At 34.5% G+C, this 20177-nt stretch overlaps 1 pseudogene across 1 annotated transcript; it reads left to right on the plus strand.

Moving 5' to 3' along the window:
• The first annotated feature begins 1062 nt into the window (after window positions 1–1062).
• LOC143632294 (berberine bridge enzyme-like 21) lies at window positions 1063–3341 on the plus strand (annotated as a pseudogene). Its single transcript, XR_013153499.1, has 2 exons — window positions 1063–2145; window positions 2515–3341. The product of XR_013153499.1 is annotated as a berberine bridge enzyme-like 21 (transcript).
• Window positions 3342–20177: the final 16836 nt, after the last annotated feature.

A 20177-nucleotide genomic window follows, 5' to 3' on the forward strand; every position in this document is an offset into this window, starting at 1 on the left:
ATTCTTCAAGTTAAATATTTAAAACAAATACTAAAAGAGATCCATACTCCACCAGAACCCATCATACAAATATCAAATAAGAAAGTAAGAAAAAAAAAACAGTCATGGTTTCGTGCTTAGAGAATGAGCATCGAACTTGAGTGTAATCATAGACAAAACAAAACACACTAACCAACCATCACCAAGCAACAACATCCTTATGGTTCAAACATCAAAATGTTATGACTAAATATCAAAGGTGAACTAATATATATAATATTCTAAAAATCTAAAAAAATTGTGGTACCGACATTTGAATCTATATATATATATATGGTTAGTATCATTTAAGAACTCTAAAAAAGTTAAGAACTATTAGGAACTCTATACAACCAAACATTTTTTTAATTTTTTTTATATATTAACATTATTTAAGAATAGTTTTATCATATTTTATATAAAAAATTTAGATTACATATATTAATCACAAGTTTACATATGTGTAAAATTTATGTACTAAGAAATTTACGTAAGTGTAAAACAAAACATAGATTTGTATAAAAACTAATTTTCAAAACTGAACTCGTAAGTATGTATATAAAAAATGATAAAGCTACACTCAAATAATATTAACATACAAATTTTTTTATAAAAAACGTTAATTTTCAAGAGTTCCTTCAAGTTCTTAAATAATTTAGTAGTTCTGTAATGATACACATCCTATATATATATAAATATATATAAATATATGATTTCTACTGTTGAAACCAGCATTTTATATAATAAACCCTTTATCTAACAATGCCATTCATGATTATAATACATAAAACATTGTGCAAAAATTCCCCAACATTATAGCATATCTATAAAAAAAGAATATATTAAGTTTCAAGTTTATTTAAGAGAAGTGTTGATTTGTAAATGTTTAAAATAATAATAATTATTAAAGAGCTATATATTGATATATATTACACATATTTTTCAGACGTACTTTCATATTATTAGGCAAGCATCGGATTGGATTGAGTGAAGTCGTGGATGATCGGTGGACTTTCGCCAGACAACACAAAGTGTAAGTCAAAATGCAACTTTGTAGATCGATGACACCTATGGAATGGATACAAGTATACAACAATGTTAGAAATTAGCCGGCCAAAGTTAATAAATATAAAACAAATGTATCTTTTGGTTTATTATTATGTCACTATATATATTATTATATTTATGTTCTTGATCAAATCTTCAAGAACCTAGTAAAAAACATTTGATCTTCTTCCACGTACACTCACAAATGAATGTATTCAAGTGTTCTTGTGATTTACTTATGTTATCGTTATTGTTACTATTACTGTTTAATTTTCAATCTGCTATATCCATAGCTGATGATTCGGTGTATGAGCCCTTTCTTGAATGTATGTCGAATCGAAACTCATCCGATCACATCTCGTCATTAATCTATAACCCAAACAATTCATCATACACTTCAACATTACAAGCCTACATCCGAAACAAAAGGTTCAACACATCATTAACTCAAAAACCCATAATCATCGTGACCCCCTTACATGAAACCCATGTCCAATCTACTGTCGTTTGCACCAAGAACATGGGAATGAACCTTAGAATCCGAAGTGGCGGTCACGATTTTGAAGGACTGTCTTATGTATCAAACATTACCTTTGTTCTACTTGATATGTCTAACCTTCGATCGATAAATGTCAATGTTAAGGACGAAACTGCAACTGTTCAAGTAGGTGCAACCATTGGAGAAGTTTACTATAACATATGGAATAAAAGCAAAGTTCATGCTTTCCCCGCGGGTGTATGCCCGAGTGTTGGAGTTGGGGGTCATATAAGCGGAGTGGGGTATGGAGTTTTGATGCGAAAATATGGATTAACCGTTGATAATGTTCTCGATGCGGCCATAGTTGATGTTAACGGTCGTGTTTTGAATAGAAAAACAATGGGAGAAGATCTTTTTTGGGCAATCCGAGGTGGAGGAGGTGCAAGCTTTGGAGTTGTTGTGTCTTTCAAACTACATCTTGTTCGAGTTCCCGAATCTGTCATGGTTTTTCGAGTAACAAAAACGTCAGAGGAAAACATAACCGACATATTTGATCGTTGGCAACGTGTAGCCAACAAGATAGACAAAGATCTATTCATCAGGTTAAATATAAAACCCGACAAAACAAAGAACACAATCCATGCAAGTTTTACTAGTGTTTTAAAAACCGGCTCAAACCGGCCGGTTAAACCGGATTTCGCACAACAGGCCGGTATTTTGAGTGGGGTATTTTTTGACCGTAGAACGTCGTACCGGCTGTTTTGTCTAAAATACCGGTTTTTACCGGCAAACCAGTTCTATGTCCGATAAACTTTTTATATTTGCGGCCCGTATTTTTTCAAAGTTACTTTTAACCCAACAATTAACATTTACACGTGTATACTTAAGACTATTTTTTTTTAAAACTTGATTGCTTTTGCATTACGTTTTTAATATGGATTAACTTTTGAATTATTTTTTGTTATAATTAGGTTAAATATAAAACCCGACAAAACAAAGAGCACAATCCATGCAAGTTTTACAGGGTTTTTCCTAGGAGACTCCGAACGTCTTGTTAATGTTATGAACTTAGGGTTTCCTGAATTAGGTATAAGGAAAGACGATTGTAAGTCGATGAGTTGGATCGAATCTGAGCTTTTTTGGTCTAGCAATGTTAAAGAACCGGTGGAGATTTTGCTACAAAGAAGGTTTTCTTCAAAATATTCGAAACGGAAGTCGGATTACATGTAAACCCTAATTCCTAGAGACGGGATTGAATCTTTGTGGCAAAAGATGGTGGAACTAAAGGTGGTGGAGTTGGTGTTCAACCCGTATGGCGGACGAATGAGTGAGATTGGAGATTCGGAGACTCCATTTCCGCATCGGGCTGGAAATATATTTAAGATTGAGTATAGTGTTAATTGGGATGAAGGAGGGTATGAAGCAGAAGGTTACTACATTAATCAAAGTAGGGTTCTTTACGAGTTCATGACTCCGTTCGTGTCGAAGAATCCTAGAGGAGCGTATTTGAACTATAGAGATCTTGATATTGGCACTAGTGTTGTCGGGAACAATAGCTACACGGATGGTAAAGTTTATGGAGAGAAGTATTTTAAGGGGAATTTTGATCGGTTGGTTAGAGTGAAAACGATGGTGGATGGTGATAATTTCTTTACAAATGAACAAAGTGTTCCTCCTCTATGAACAAGGAAGAAGAATATGAGAAAGTAGAAGAAAATCATTAATCCAGTTATTTAGATTGTATTAGTAATTAATAAAGTATAACACAATAAAACTTTGATGTTAGTTAGAAAATGTCATTGACTAGGGTTTTAACCGCCGCAGCAGGTTGGTAAAACCAAAAGGTTGTCGGTCCACTGCGTTGAGGCGATAAATCGACGTGAACTTGATCAGTTTTGGTGTCGTGTGTTATGATATTGTAACTAAAAACCAAAAAAAAAAGGTATAAATTGAGGTGGGCTAATGGGTGGCGTTGGTCGGTAAAACCCGGACGTTGGGAAAACCCGAGCGTTGTTGATCTCGGACGTTGAGACGATGATGTACGCAATAAAGCAAAAAAACATTGGCATTCGGTTGGTTTTCGTTACGTGCGTTATGGTACCGGATTTAAAACAAAATGCGGCGACTACGTGAATTCGGTTGGTTTCCGTCACGTTTGTCAAGACACCGGAACTAGAAAACAAAATTGACATTCGGTTACTTTTTGTTACGTTACCAGAGCGAAAAGACGGATAATATAAAATTTGAGGTACACGAATGAAGTTTACCGAGCGAAACCAATTTGTTTTTTGCCCAGTTCTAAATGAATATATTCAAAGAATAACTCAAATAAAAAGAAATACTGAATTGGCAATGTTTATAAATATAAAAATGTACGTGTTAAATATGTCATACCAACAAAAGTTTCAGAAAGTTTTATTATCATCACAATATTATGAATACAACAAATCCATCTGATGGCTTACTATATCAACAAAAATGATAATTACATCATGAGTTTAATAAATAATTTGAACCAATGACCCAAAAAACAATAAGAACAAATTACAATAAACATTTTTTTTATAAATATGGACGATTATCACCACCAAAATCAACCGATTTCTCACTACTCATTACTTTGGTTCTTTTCTCCATTGCCATAGGTGAAGAATAATTTCTTGACACCGTCATAGCTCGAGAGTCTTTACATGTTATCGGATATGAAACGTTTGTTACATGAGATGTACGAGAACTATGCTCACATGTCAACTTATGCAGAGGGCAATTGCAGTTACAATGGCAGGGTCTTCTAGAAACGCTCATATCATCGAAATTAATGCATACTTCAAATACACCACCTTGTAGAAACCCGGTGGCCATTTTTTGTCGGGTTTGTATGAACTTTTGTTTTAAAGTTAACAAGTTTTATGGTAGTTATTCTCGAAAAATGGACGTAGTTGTGCACCAAAATGGGTATGTGTGGGTATGATTATTATATATAGAGTAGAGGGGTGACGATGGGAATTGATATATAATTATTTGCATGATAGAAAAAGATAAAGGTTAGTGACCTACATGGTGGTTATTATATTTCTAGGTTACTAATATTGGCATTTTAGGAGCCTTGTCATCATAGTTGGTACCTACATGGCAAGATCTACAACTCTTGAATAAAAAAATTAAAAAAAAAATTGGTTTCTAGAATTACAATTTATGTTGAAGAATGTAACCATTAACATATACTTGGTGTTCTACGTGACTCAGGTTCGATTCCCGTTCATAATATTATATTTAGTTTCAGAGGCATCTGAGTAATGATGGGAGACTAGACGAGCAGGTGGCTTTCACTAGTTGGATCCTTGAAATGAACAGGTTTTATCTCACCGCACTGTCGTGCTTTCGGGCGAGTATTCACAGGAGTTGACCTTAGCTGAGGGTTTTTCCCGGATCGAAAGACGAGTGTTATCTCGATATGGTGAATTTAACCAGTAATCCAGTTGTTTAAAAAAGAAAATACAAGTTTATAAGATTTAAAGATCATTTTGTTGATCAGTTCTTCGTGTCGGTAATGGAAAACATAAATATTATGATAAACCTATGACTAAAACATTCATGTCACAGCAGAGAGAGAAGCCACGACTGATAAGAAAAGATCCAGACGACATGATAGTCAGCTTGGTCGAGTTCCCCTTTAAGATGTATATTAGTGATGGAGATTAGGGTTCTTGAGAAACCGAATAATATATGGAGAGAGGGTCACAAATTATTATGTGAGGTTTAGGTTATATTGTCTGATGTTAATTAGTCTCTCCATATATTTATATACACCCAATGGGAAACCCTTGATTAACAAGAAAGGGTAATTTGGTCCATCAACAATTACCTAGCTAATATAATTATAAGGTATAATTTTATATTTTGATCTAATTATTATATAAATGATAATGATGGTCATATATAAATATACATATCCATATATTTATTCTTACATTCTCTCACTTGGCCGAGTAATCATTTATTACGAGTATTAGATTAGTCTGCAGATTTTAACACTCATTTTAGCTTTAAACTTAAATTGGAGCAGAGAAATACAGTCATTGAATTGAACATCAGCTCAAGACCCCCATTAATCATACTGTAGTCCTTATTTAAAACCAAGTAGTTATGATCAAAATTTTATAAGTAAGCCCTTCAAATATTTGATTTGTATACTAATTTGTCTATAAGTCATTAAGCATGCAGAACATATTAAGAGACATACAAAATCAAAATTGACGAGGAAAGTTAATAATTAGTCATTCATTTAACGATATACAGATACATGATCATTAATAGTCACGTCTTTATTATAAGCGCTTTCATAAAACTTATGGGTGACAGACCTTTGGTTATAGGATCCTTAAGCATATCATGAACGTATTCGATATGAAAATGTAGTTTCCTCAATTCGTTCATAAACGATTAATGTATTTCAAATCGAAATTTAATGCAACACCTCTCGAACTGTTACTGTTTGAGAAAACAGGGTAGCTGACTTTATCACAATAAGTCTTCAATATATAATTTACATGGAGTTAATAACTTGTGAGTCCAATGATAAATTTTAAAAAAATTCATTGGCAATTGCGTTATGATTTAACCAACATATTATGCCATTAAAATTTAGATTGTTGTTATCAGTTCATTATGACTCCTCTATAAGATAGATTTATCTGCTGACATAAGAATATATTCCGAAAATTACATTATGTTATATTTGAATACAACAAAGTTTTAAAGTAATCAACCGGTTTGATTTCTCACCTCTTCTTCTTCTAAATTATAGTCTTTCGTTTCTTTTAAAGATATACTCTTTTAAATGCTTCACATTAATCTAGACATATCTAGTGTGTTGCAATTTGAGTAATATCTAAACGAGTATAGACTTGAACTTATATAAGTCTTCTACTTGATGAAGCATAAGGAAATAATCTATGTGATCCTATTATCCTCTAAAGTAGAGCAATACTGTTTGTTACATGTGTAAGGAATATCTCTGAGATCTATAATATCAAAGAATGGGTGAAAAATGCTTTGACTCATTTAACATATACTTGTCAGAAGAATGTCATCTATATAAGGACAAGTTTTGTTTTTAGTTGCTCCCACTCATCTTGAGGTAGGTACATTAATCCACTTGTTTTTTATGAAAATAATTGTATAAAGATTTCATCATATTTTGATGTTTGCATTAACCCATATATGGATTTTATTGACTTATAGACCAAATGTTCTTTGACCTTCAGTTTATAACGTTTAGGTTGTTTTATGAACATATAAATATGTAAGCTGATTGTTAAGGAAAGTTGTTTTAATGTTCATCTAATGTAGCTCGTAACTATTATAAGCTACTAGAACAATAATGATCCTTAAAGAAATCTTTTGTAATATAGGTAAGTAGATTCTTTGATAATTGGTTTATCCTTGAATATAACCTTTAGCAATCAATCGTGCTTCTTATTGTCTTAACGTTTCATATTGGGATTTAGTTTAGTTATGAACACTCTTAAGTGATTCAACCAAATCTCAAAACGTTAGCCTGACTTATGGAGTCAATTATGATTGACGCTAATGGTTTAATTATTAGGGGTATGATCATTAAACTTTCCAACATCCATTTCAACTTTAGTTAGGGAGGCTACATAAGTGTTAGTAGGTTTTAAAACTTAGATGGCCTCCTGAGTTGATTATTAGGTAATTTTAAAAGTCTCGGTTTGATGGATTAGCTCTTGGTTAGGTTGCTATTAATTTTTTTAGGATTCTAAATATGTAAGAGTTGGTGTAGTATGATGTACAAGAGGTGCAATTGGAGTTTAAATATAGAGTAAAATTTAATGACTCTCTTCCCCCCGCCTCTTGTACTTCTTACAAGTCATTATAAGGACTTTTACTGCTCCCACTGACCTTAGAAGCCTTTAGGAAAATTTGCATACTTAGGGTCAAAATTTTTAAGACCAATAGATTCTAATAGAAAAAACGAGTTAATGATGTAAGTCGTCGTAGTTTCTAGTGTGAGGATTATTTCAGTAAGAAATCGGAGTATGCCCACATTTAAGAAACCCCGAAACTTTAGTAAGAGTAGTAGTAAATTCTACAGAGATAAGTTTTGATGGAATAGTGTTGTGATGGAACCGTGTCTTGTACAAGAGGTGTAATTAAGATAATATCAATTTTTCACTCCCCCGCCTCTTGCAAATCTTGTAAGTTATGATTGAGACACTTAAGGCTCCCACTAATATTCGATATCTCTGGGAAAACTACATGAGAAGTTTCAATGATGTATGTTATGTGGGAATTTGTCATACATACGTTAGACTTAATTTGATTTCCTTTATGTGTCATAAGAAACTTAGGGACATATTTAGAAGAAATCATATTAAGTATATATGAATGGATCTCTTTAAGAACATGAATGATAGAAGACAGATTAGATACAAGTAAATAGCCATTTAAATGATAAAATAATTATGTCCGAATATTCCGTTTGAATAAGTTCCACTAATGTAAGTGAAATATAACTTCTAGTGGACCCATACATATTTCTTAAGCCAAACAACGTTTAGGGCATCTAACACATGATTTAAAATCAATAAGAATGAGATTATATGAAAAATCACCCTCATTAACCATGTCTTGATTTCTCATGAAATTTGGTTTTAATGGATGAATTTTATATGTCTCATTGTCTTTTGTTAAATTTTTTTTATTTGCATGATAACAAAAGTTGTGAAAGTATATAGTATCATCTAGTTGTATTTTAAAAATGTTTCAATCCAAATATTGATAACAAATCATATGAGAGTTTAAGGTAATAGTGACTTTATGTTGGCTGTGCAAACCTTATAACTGTCATAATGTAGCTTAAGTATTGATACTGAGTTCTGAATAATCTCTAGATTTTGTAAGGTATCATAAAGCGTACCTAAATGACAGTTAATTATGATTCTAATGCCTTAACGTTTAATTTTGTCACTAACTCTCAAGTTAGTTATTTGTTGAATTTTGGTAAGGAAATGTATAGAACTAGACTCAACCTATCATGTGTTAGTTGGAATATTAGAATTAGCGGACTTAAATATCATAAGTATGTACCTATTTTAGCAAGTTCTTTTAAATTATGGATAGTCTCGTTGCTTATGCCTAGTATAATGACATATATTTGCAGTGAGACTTTTCCTTAGAGAACTTAAAGCTGAAAGTAGTATTTGTATTTTGTCTATGAACTTTAGTATTATCCTCTTTTAGGTTTTATTTAATGGAAGTGAGTTAAATAACATCTTACTTTCTAGTACCATACATTTCTTTTCCTGTACATATGTCGCTGATCAACGCTCTCATTTTCTTTTGGTACTTTGAGTGTTATAGTTGATTCTTAAGGCATCAACTTGTACTATTGAAAATTTTAGTATATAATGTACTGGAAAATTGTATTTATTTTCATGTGTGAGTCCTTAATTTTATGGGTCATGAAACTGTGTATTATGACATATTCAATAATGTCATTTAACTTTATAGTTAGAATTTAGAAGGAATGAACGCATCTTATGAGTTATTTTAATTATTTAATAAATATTAGATTAGTTTTAGGAAAAACTAAATCCTGAATAACTCTATTTGATAGCATAAGTTTATTGATTATCATAAGAGACATTTTGTTTGACTCATCCCATTTTTCATGCTTTAGGTTTCTTATTTATTACTATTATTAGAAGGAGCAATGAGATGGTCATGTCTCGAGGATAATCAAAAAACGAAAAGAGCTAAAAGTTAATGAAACTCTTTATGAAGCAAAACATATTTGGGTTTGAGATTGGAGTGGATGATTTGAATGAGATAATTATTTATAGAAGAAAATTATAGTGAGTAATGTTATGGGATACTAAAATAATACATATTAAAATTTTTGATCATTAGATTAATGAAGGATCATTAATAATGTGAGGATCATTTTATTTTATTGAAGATGTGATATGTCTATTATTAACATCAAACTAATAGACTATAATTAAAAGTTCTGCTTAAACAAAAAATAAATCACCTTTGGGCAGAATTAAAATCTATTTAAGTATATGTGTGCAAAACAATTATAACACATCACCTTTGGACAGAAGTGGACAATTATTTTAATTATGCACGAGTTAACTTTGCTGGATATAAATGTAACATATCACCTTTGGGCGGAAATGAGACATTTAAATCATGTAGACAAAATTAACAAAGCTTTATAATTAGACTTGAATGAGGGGTACATGTAACACACCACATTTGAGCAGAAGTGATACATCAAAATTCATTCAAATAAAGCTTTTATGTTTTGTAAAAGTTTTAGTATTTACAAAACATTATTAATTTTTAGCATACAATTTACGAGATTTAAGAGTTTTCGGAAAACTTGGTTTTCGGAAAACATAAGTTCTCGGTAATTATGTCGTTTTCGGTATTATTAGTTCTCAGTTTTATCAGATCTCGAAAATTATGAGTTCTCGGTGAACATTGAAATAAAACCCGAAAACTATTTTAGACAATAAGATTTAAGTTCAAAATTCTAAGGGATATTCCAAGAGTTAGTTATTTTCAAAATATATATTTTATTCATTAATCAAATTTTGAAATAACTTGGAGATAAAGTTTAGCCAAAATTAGGAAAAAAGTAAAAATCATATCCTAATCCGAATTTTAAACTAAAAATACATGTGTGATTATTTCGAGAGAAAAAAAAATGATAAACAAGATAAACATCATTGTTAAATATCTTATTTTGAAATTCTTAAGGTTTATAAAATATGCATTTTAACAATTCTAAACAATTATTTATTATCATCTTCATCTGGATCGGAGACTTTACGAAACCTTTAAATATTAAACTTAAATAAACCAACTTTTAATATTTTGGGTGATATTTTAATGAATGTTTTGAGATTTTGTTCTTTTGTGTTTTCACACTTACGAATCACAATTATATATATAATATATATTTTTGTGAATTGTGATGATGATGACATAACATCATACCGAATATGGTTCTTGTCCCTGATTATTTAAAGTTTCTATCTGAGTTATATTATATAACTATAATCGATGTTATGGAGAAATAGATTTTAGTTATATATAAAAAAATTCAAAATTTAGGGTTTATCAAGACTTTAGTCCATGTCTTCCGGTTAAGATCTTGAGTTCATGGAATAACATGAAGAACTGATTAATCAACATCGCTCTGATACCACATGTTGATCAGTTCTTCGTGTCGGTAATGGAAAACATGAATATTATGATAAACCTATGACTAAAACATACATGTCACAGCAGAGAGAGAAGCCACGACTAATAAGAAAAGATCCAGACGACATGATAGTCAGCTTGGTCGAGTTCCCCTTTAGAATGTATATTAGTGATGGGGATTAGGGTTCTTGATAAACCGAATAATATATGGAGAGAGGGTCACAAATTATTATGTGACGTTTAGGTTACATTGTCTGATGTTAATTAGTCTCTCCATATATTTATACAGATTAGCAAGAAAGGGTAATTTGGTCCATCAACAATTACCTAGCTAATATAATTATAAAGTATAATTTTATATTTTGATCTAATTATTATATAAATAATAATGATGACCATATATAAATATACATATCTATATATTTATTCAAACACATTTTAGGACACGTAAACTTCCAATGTTATTATGTTGCAATGTTTGTGTTTTAAGTGATATTCGAATATTTCAGATTGGTCTAGGGTCTTCTAGACTTCTACTGATCACATGTTTTATTTTACATTTTTACATGAATTTCGAAGTTAATTGGTTTATGAATCTACGTATTTAATAGATACTTTTATAATACATATTATTTCATAATTCACATATTGTTATGAAAGCCTAGAGTTTCAAAAGACCGGACCTAGGGTTGTTCGTTAACCGAATCAAGGTCAGTCTTGATTTGGACTCAAACATATACGAATTAGCCTGGCTTGTAATATATTTTCCGAGTTGAAAACTTGAGCTCAAACTCATATCGATTTTGCATTGAGCTAGCTTGTGACTCAGCATGCTGTCTTGAAACCGCATAAATGAAAATGAACAAACAAGTCGATCGAAGTTACGAGCAGGTTGCAATATGGAGTGGATGAGTTGGTTGATGTAGTTGAAAATATGTAGTAATTTCGTTTTTCTAGATTTATATTTTAATTAAATATTTTAAATAAAAATGCGTTATTTTATGATTAGAAGTGTAAAAAAACTATTTGGGACCGGTTCACTGCAAATCGATCTGGACTGGTTTGACAAGAAAACCGGTTTCACCCAAACCAGGTCATGAACCAACCCAAAACGTCGGTTTTGGTACTGATTCCCCTTTTGTTGCTGGGCTGATAAGTTGTGATTTGATGGGCCATGGGCTTAGACAAACATAATAACATATTCTACTCTAAACTGATCCGAGTTTGATAAGAAATTAAGAATGTTCTCAGGTTAATCAAGTAATCAACCATGACATATCCTTTTATCAATATCAATAGTCTTCTTTGTTCATCTTTTTCAGTAACACGTTGTTGTAGACTATTGAAGAAACACTAATCGACCCCGGGCAGATTACGGATAATCTGGGGGTTAAATAGATGTTTCCCACGAGGGGTTAGACCCGGCAAAGATGGTTCTTCTGATAACCTGCAAAACAGACACCGTGAGCTCGTCACTGAGAAGGGGTGGGTACCTCCTTGTGACCACCCTCCGGCGTGAGAATCAGACTAGATTGCTCTTGAATATAAGTGTATATTAAGAGATTGCTAGAGCAGATATCAGGTATAAGATATAAGATACAAGATAAGATGAGATGATCATACCATTTGGGGTATTTATAGCCGAAGGTAGGTTTCCAAGAAGGTGTAGCCGGCTGAATAGTATTCATGTTCTACCAACTGTGGCCTACGCACGTGCCATGCTGGTAGTTGGTGGGTAGGCAGCGGCTGACAGTGACCAGGCCTGCTGTGTACTATTCCTTTTCCACCAACTGCAGGCTATGCACGTGGTATGACAGGAGTTGGTGAGTAGGCAGCGGCTAATAGTGACATACAGTACAAGAGCATGCTGCTCGCCATACTGTTGTCAATGAGCTGTCGTATCTCTGGTCAGATCTTTTGCCCATACCTCGTCAGGTACAGTACAAAAGATCCTCCAGTATCGTACGGACTGGCTCATTTGGGCGGGAGTATTCCCCCTCCCGCCTTTGTGCGGGATTGTTCCCGGCTTTGCTCATTCCTTCAGGTGACTACTGAATTATTGAGAGCTAAGTGCCTTGTGCGTGTAGCCTTGCTGCGCGGGTGGCCTTCCCTGATGGCTTGTATCCGCAGCTGCGGGAACATGCGGAGTACTTCACCGTTGGGAGGCATTTCCTGCGGGAACAGCTTGCGTACTGCGCGTAAGGACGTCACGTCTCTGAGCATGGTGGGTCCTGCGGATCCAGTTGGTTTCTGCGCAGACGTCTCTCTTCAAGATGAGTCCTGCGGGTCCAACTGGGCTCTGCTGGGACCTACCTCTTCAACTATATATATAACATGACAGTAACTATTTATTAAAAGTTATCATAGTTTTATATACATTATAGTTATTATGTAAGCATATTAGATAAGTTATATAAATAGGGTACTCATTTGAACTTTTTAGTCTAATTGAGATAGATATGTGAAATTCAATAGATGCCCGGGTTCATTTAAACTCAGTTCAATTCGAACCTTTTAACGACCAAACCTCTACTAACTTAAAAAGTGAGTCGACTTGTCCACAATCCACACCTCTATTCATTAGGTTCAAAATAATATGTTTATTCATGAAAGCTAAACATGGGACACCAAATGACTAAAAAAAACATGTTGGTTTGGTCGTGCATTGTTAAATGTGGATGGGGACATGTATGCTTTACTTGATGAACACGTTGGTTTTACTTGGGCACCAAGGTTGGCATCACTTATAAGAAAATGAGAAAGTCAAAGGGTACGACAGAAGGTGGTGAGTAGGCCTACCTTGTATTCTAAAAGAAGAAGGTTGAAGGTTTAAATTCATTTCACAAGCTTACATAGTTTCGTAAGTAATTTTTTAAGTTCGAGTTTGATTCATTTGTTATTTAATTTTGTTTCATATATATCATATATAATAATATAGTATTTAAACATATTGATGCACTCACACACTTACATAGATGTCTATGCATCATTGTACAAGTCTTCCCAATACGAATTAACAAATTTACAAAATGTCCTGCTAAAAATTAATAATTCTCGAAGACGACAGTACAGATGATTTCGCATTGCTAGCTCACAATCTCTATTGTTTTTGCTACTTTTATACTCTTTAAAGTACGATGTTTTATAAATTTACGAATATATTGTTGTAATGTACTCATATTATTCAAGTTTCGATGTAAATTTTGTTCAAAACCAAGTTTTCATTACAATGCACAAGTTATCGAAGCACTACCATACAAACCTTCAGAGCCGCTAAAGGTTTCATTTTACTATGGATTTTTTTCCCTCAACCTTTAATATGTAATGTTTTATGTACTTTTGAGTTTACCATTGCGACAAGTTTATTATATATATAAAAAAATGTTGCTTAAATTTTTCTGCAAGGGTGAATACTAATTTACAAGATATTGAAATCGAGTCTTACAAGTTCAAGCACTCCCAAAGCAACACACGGTTTCACCCACTAGTTTATAACTATTTTCACAAGTAAAGTTTGAGTTCTGACTTATTTATTAAATAGACTTTACTACAATCTTACCTTATACTGAAACCCCATCTCGGTTAAACTCGAATAAATCCGAGCTTTTATCTTTTATCGATCCAATATCAAACATATCACAAGCAACTTGACTAGTTTTCGCGATTAGTTAACCCCTTTCTTAGTTTATTTTTTAATGGTCAACAAACAGTGAATTGCCTATGTACTTCGTATGGGGTGACCTAATGGCAAAAGACCACCTCCATGTAACCCAACCCAGTTGTACGTATCCCTTAAGCGTCTCCATATTATCTCCAGTTCAGAGCAAAACCCACATGCTTAAAGGCCTAGTGGTGTGAAAACACGGACGCCCTTAGGATCGAACTGGATATCACAAAAAATCCCGCTCTTTTAGTTTATTATTATTGATATTACTTTTAGAACGCCGACTTTCTTGTATTTAGGTTACCGTATTCCCCAATTTTAAACGGACTCGTAGCCCCGACCATACTATGTTGTCTTAACTGGTCTCACGCTACCTTAGAGTTTGGCTTGAGTGTTCATCCGAAAAACCATGCCGTCAGCTGCCACCTGACAGTCGTTGTACCGTCACAAAAGCAAAACTATCAAGCGTAAAACACAGTGAGACGAAAACTCACATGACCTGACTATTTATTATCATAATCTGTCAAAAGTAATAAAAATGAGAATTTAACTTGGTTATACACCGAAAAACTCTAATTTTATTATTATTGTTGTTATTGTTATTATTATTATTTTTTATTATTATTATTCCTAAAATAATTTGTTAAAATCCGTAGGTGAAATCGTGTGCAACACAACCCAACAAAAGACTTGCAACTTACACCGCATCTAAAGGCAAAGACACGAACACGATAACAATTACACCGCGCTGCACACGATCACACCATCATTACCGCCTTCTCCCATTTCCCGTTCGATCCCATTTCACATATTATTATTATTCCGTCAATCGGAGATCGAATATTCCGTTAACAATGGCCGGAGGCGGTAATAATAAACAAAAACAAAAACCCACCAAATCCACATCCAATTCCAAAATCCGAAAACCCATTAAACAATCTTCTCCATTTGTCAACGGCGGGTTGTTATCCGACTGGTCTCCGGTTACCATTTCTCCACCTTCCAAAGGTATTTCATTTCATTTTAATAATATCTAATAACATCCGTACCAGTACTTATATTCGTTTTTTCATGTTTTCTGTATTGGTATCATTCGGTGTCGGTATGTGTCCTTTTTATGTACGGAATAATAATGATACCGGTACGGACCAAACACACGATCGTATTCATTATTTTATGTTTTCTGTATAGATACCATTCGTACTTTTACATATTAAAGCATAGATGTTGAAAAGTACCGAAAATAAATGGTACCGAAACCGAACCGGTATGGACCGAACACAATCAGTACCGGCACTCGTACTCGTTTTCTCATGTTTTTTGTACCGGTACCATACGATTTCAGTATTTTTTGGTATCCGTACTTTTCATTACTTTTCTGTTTGGTACAGGTGAACCGGTACCATACAGAAAGGTACGGTAAAAATACTGAATTGAATGGTACCGATGCAGAAAGCATGAGAAAGCTAATACGGATTGTGTTCGGTCCGTACCGGTTCAGTTTCGGTATTTTTTGGTTTTGGTGTTTTTGTATGTAAAAATCACAATTCACATAAGACATCTTACTGAAACCGAAGCAGTACAGACTGAACACAATCCGTACCGGCACCCGTATATGTTTTCTCATGTTTTCTGCATCGGTACTATTCGGTTTCAGTATTTTCGGTATCGGTACTTTTTGTACATTTTTATTTGGTACCGGTGAACCGGTACCATACGGAAAAGTACGAATACCGAAAAATATGGAAACTGAATGGTACCGATGCTGAAAACATGAGAAAACAGATACAGGTGCCGGTACGGATTGTGCTTGGTCTGTACTGGTTTGGTACGGTATAATGACTTATGTGAATTGTGATTTGATTGTATGCTTATAGGGAAGAGTAGATCTGAAGCGAGAGGTGCAATTGGAAGTGGTTCTGGAGGTAAATCGAAAGCTTCGAGTTCCAATTCGAGAGTTATTGTTGAATCTTAGAAGCTGAAAATGAATATCAATCAATCAATCAATCAATCATACCCAGTAAAATCCCACCGACAGCAGAGCTATAGGTAGGGTCTGGGGAGGGTGGGATGTAGGCACACCGTACCTCTATCCAAAGGAATAAAGAGGTGGCTTCCAGAGAGACCCTCGGCTCTAAGAACATGTGTATGAAGCAAAAAAAGGAAATCAAAGTTTAACAGTTATATAAAAAACTACTACTAATTATAATAATATTAATAAAAAGGTCACAGTTTAACCGCAATATAAAAGCTAATAATAATAATAATAAAGTATGTAAGGGAAATACCATTATGGTATGTGACCTAAATAAGTTAAGTCTAAGCCCTAAGGTATTCAATTCTCTCTAAAAATCCTTAACTTTAATTCTACTTCTCCACGAATTCCTATCCTCAACCATGTCCTCAGAGAGGTTTAGGTCTATCAAATCATGCCTAATCCTCTCATCCCAAGTCAATTTCGGTCGTCCTCTACCCCTCCTCCCCTCTATAGTAATGTTTTCTACGGATCTAACAGGATTCGTCGTCTGTCTTCTCTTTACATGTCCAAACCATCTCAATCTCCACTCTCTTATCTTGTCTGCTATGTTCGCCACCCCTAATCTCTCGCGAAGCACAACGTTTCTTATTCTGTCTAGCCTTGTGTGCCCACACATCCAACGTAGCATTCTCATTTCTGCTACCTCCATCTTCCGCACTTGTGCCTTCTTGATGGCCCAACAATCTGTTCCATATAGCATTGCAGGTCTAACTGCCACCCTATAGAATTTTCCCTTCAGATTAGTCGGGAAACTCTTGTCGCATAATATACCTGTGGCTGCTTTCCATCTACACCATCCTACCTGAACTCGGTGGGTCACATCACTGTCTAATTCCCCATCGCTCTGTACAAATGATCCTAAATACTTGAACTTCGTTACCTGCGGGACCACCTGCCCTTCAATTGTGATGTGTGCGTCTTCACTGTCGTTTATCTCACCAAAATCACAGTGTAGGTACTCCGTCTTAGATCGGCTAATCTTTAAACCTTTTGTCTCTAAGGTTGTTCGCCACTCCTCAAGCCTCATGTTTAGATCTTGTTTTTTCTCAGCAAGTAACACAATATCGTCTGCGAACATCATGCACCACGGGAGAGTCCCCTGAATCGACTTTGACAACTCATCCAAGACTACTGCAAAAACCCATTAAACAATCTTCTCCATTTGTCAACGGCGGGTTGTTATCCGACTGGTCTCCGGTTACCATTTCTCCACCTTCCAAAGGTATTTCATTTCATTTTAATAATATCTAATAACATCCGTACCAGTACTTATATTCGTTTTTTCATGTTTTCTGTATTGGTATCATTCGGTGTCGGTATGTGTCCTTTTTATGTACGGAATAATAATGATACCGGTACGGACCAAACACACGATCGTATTCATTATTTTATGTTTTCTGTATAGATACCATTCGTACTTTTACATATTAAAGCATAGATGTTGAAATGTACCGAAAATAAATGGTACCGAAACCGAACCGGTATGGACCGAACACAATCAGTACCGGCACTCGTACTCGTTTTCTCATGTTTTTTGTACCGGTACCATACGATTTCAGTATTTTTTGGTATCCGTACTTTTCATTACTTTTCTGTTTGGTACAGGTGAACCGGTACCATACAGAAAGGTACGGTAAAAATACTGAATTGAATGGTACCGATGCAGAAAGCATGAGAAAGCTAATACGGATTGTGTTCGGTCCGTACCGGTTCAGTTTCGGTATTTTTTGGTTTTGGTGTTTTTGTATGTAAAAATCACAATTCACATAAGACATCTTACTGAAACCGAAGCAGTACAGACTGAACACAATCCGTACCGGCACCCGTATATGTTTTCTCATGTTTTCTGCATCGGTACTATTCGGTTTCAGTATTTTCGGTATCGGTACTTTTTGTACATTTTTATTTGGTACCGGTGAACCGGTACCATACGGAAAAGTACGAATACCGAAAAATATGGAAACTGAATGGTACCGATGCTGAAAACATGAGAAAACAGATACAGGTGCCGGTACGGATTGTGCTTGGTCTGTACTGGTTTGGTACGGTATAATGACTTATGTGAATTGTGATTTGATTGTATGCTTATAGGGAAGAGTAGATCTGAAGCGAGAGGTGCAATTGGAAGTGGTTCTGGAGGTAAATCGAAAGCTTCGAGTTCCAATTCGAGAGTTATTGTTGAATCTTAGAAGCTGAAAATGAATATCAATCAATCAATCAATCAATCATACCCAGTAAAATCCCACCGACAGCAGAGCTATAGGTAGGGTCTGGGGAGGGTGGGATGTAGGCACACCGTACCTCTATCCAAAGGAATAAAGAGGTGGCTTCCAGAGAGACCCTCGGCTCTAAGAACATGTGTATGAAGCAAAAAAAGGAAATCAAAGTTTAACAGTTATATAAAAAACTACTACTAATTATAATAATATTAATAAAAAGGTCACAGTTTAACCGCAATATAAAAGCTAATAATAATAATAATAAAGTATGTAAGGGAAATACCATTATGGTATGTGACCTAAATAAGTTAAGTCTAAGCCCTAAGGTATTCAATTCTCTCTAAAAATCCTTAACTTTAATTCTACTTCTCCACGAATTCCTATCCTCAACCATGTCCTCAGAGAGGTTTAGGTCTATCAAATCATGCCTAATCCTCTCATCCCAAGTCAATTTCGGTCGTCCTCTACCCCTCCTCCCCTCTATAGTAATGTTTTCTACGGATCTAACAGGATTCGTCGTCTGTCTTCTCTTTACATGTCCAAACCATCTCAATCTCCACTCTCTTATCTTGTCTGCTATGTTCGCCACCCCTAATCTCTCGCGAAGCACAACGTTTCTTATTCTGTCTAGCCTTGTGTGCCCACACATCCAACGTAGCATTCTCATTTCTGCTACCTCCATCTTCCGCACTTGTGCCTTCTTGATGGCCCAACAATCTGTTCCATATAGCATTGCAGGTCTAACTGCCACCCTATAGAATTTTCCCTTCAGATTAGTCGGGAAACTCTTGTCGCATAATATACCTGTGGCTGCTTTCCATCTACACCATCCTACCTGAACTCGGTGGGTCACATCACTGTCTAATTCCCCATCGCTCTGTACAAATGATCCTAAATACTTGAACTTCGTTACCTGCGGGACCACCTGCCCTTCAATTGTGATGTGTGCGTCTTCACTGTCGTTTATCTCACCAAAATCACAGTGTAGGTACTCCGTCTTAGATCGGCTAATCTTTAAACCTTTTGTCTCTAAGGTTGTTCGCCACTCCTCAAGCCTCATGTTTAGATCTTGTTTTTTCTCAGCAAGTAACACAATATCGTCTGCGAACATCATGCACCACGGGAGAGTCCCCTGAATCGACTTTGACAACTCATCCAAGACTACTGCAAAAACCCATTAAACAATCTTCTCCATTTGTCAACGGCGGGTTGTTATCCGACTGGTCTCCGGTTACCATTTCTCCACCTTCCAAAGGTATTTCATTTCATTTTAATAATATCTAATAACATCCGTACCAGTACTTATATTCGTTTTTTCATGTTTTCTGTATTGGTATCATTCGGTGTCGGTATGTGTCCTTTTTATGTACGGAATAATAATGATACCGGTACGGACCAAACACACGATCGTATTCATTATTTTATGTTTTCTGTATAGATACCATTCGTACTTTTACATATTAAAGCATAGAT

This window comes from Bidens hawaiensis, unplaced genomic scaffold (genome assembly GCF_021521415.1).
Source record: "Bidens hawaiensis isolate Kalapana, Puna unplaced genomic scaffold, B.hawaiensis_p1.1 tig00006387_1, whole genome shotgun sequence".
Lineage (NCBI taxonomy): Eukaryota > Viridiplantae > Streptophyta > Magnoliopsida > Asterales > Asteraceae > Bidens > Bidens hawaiensis.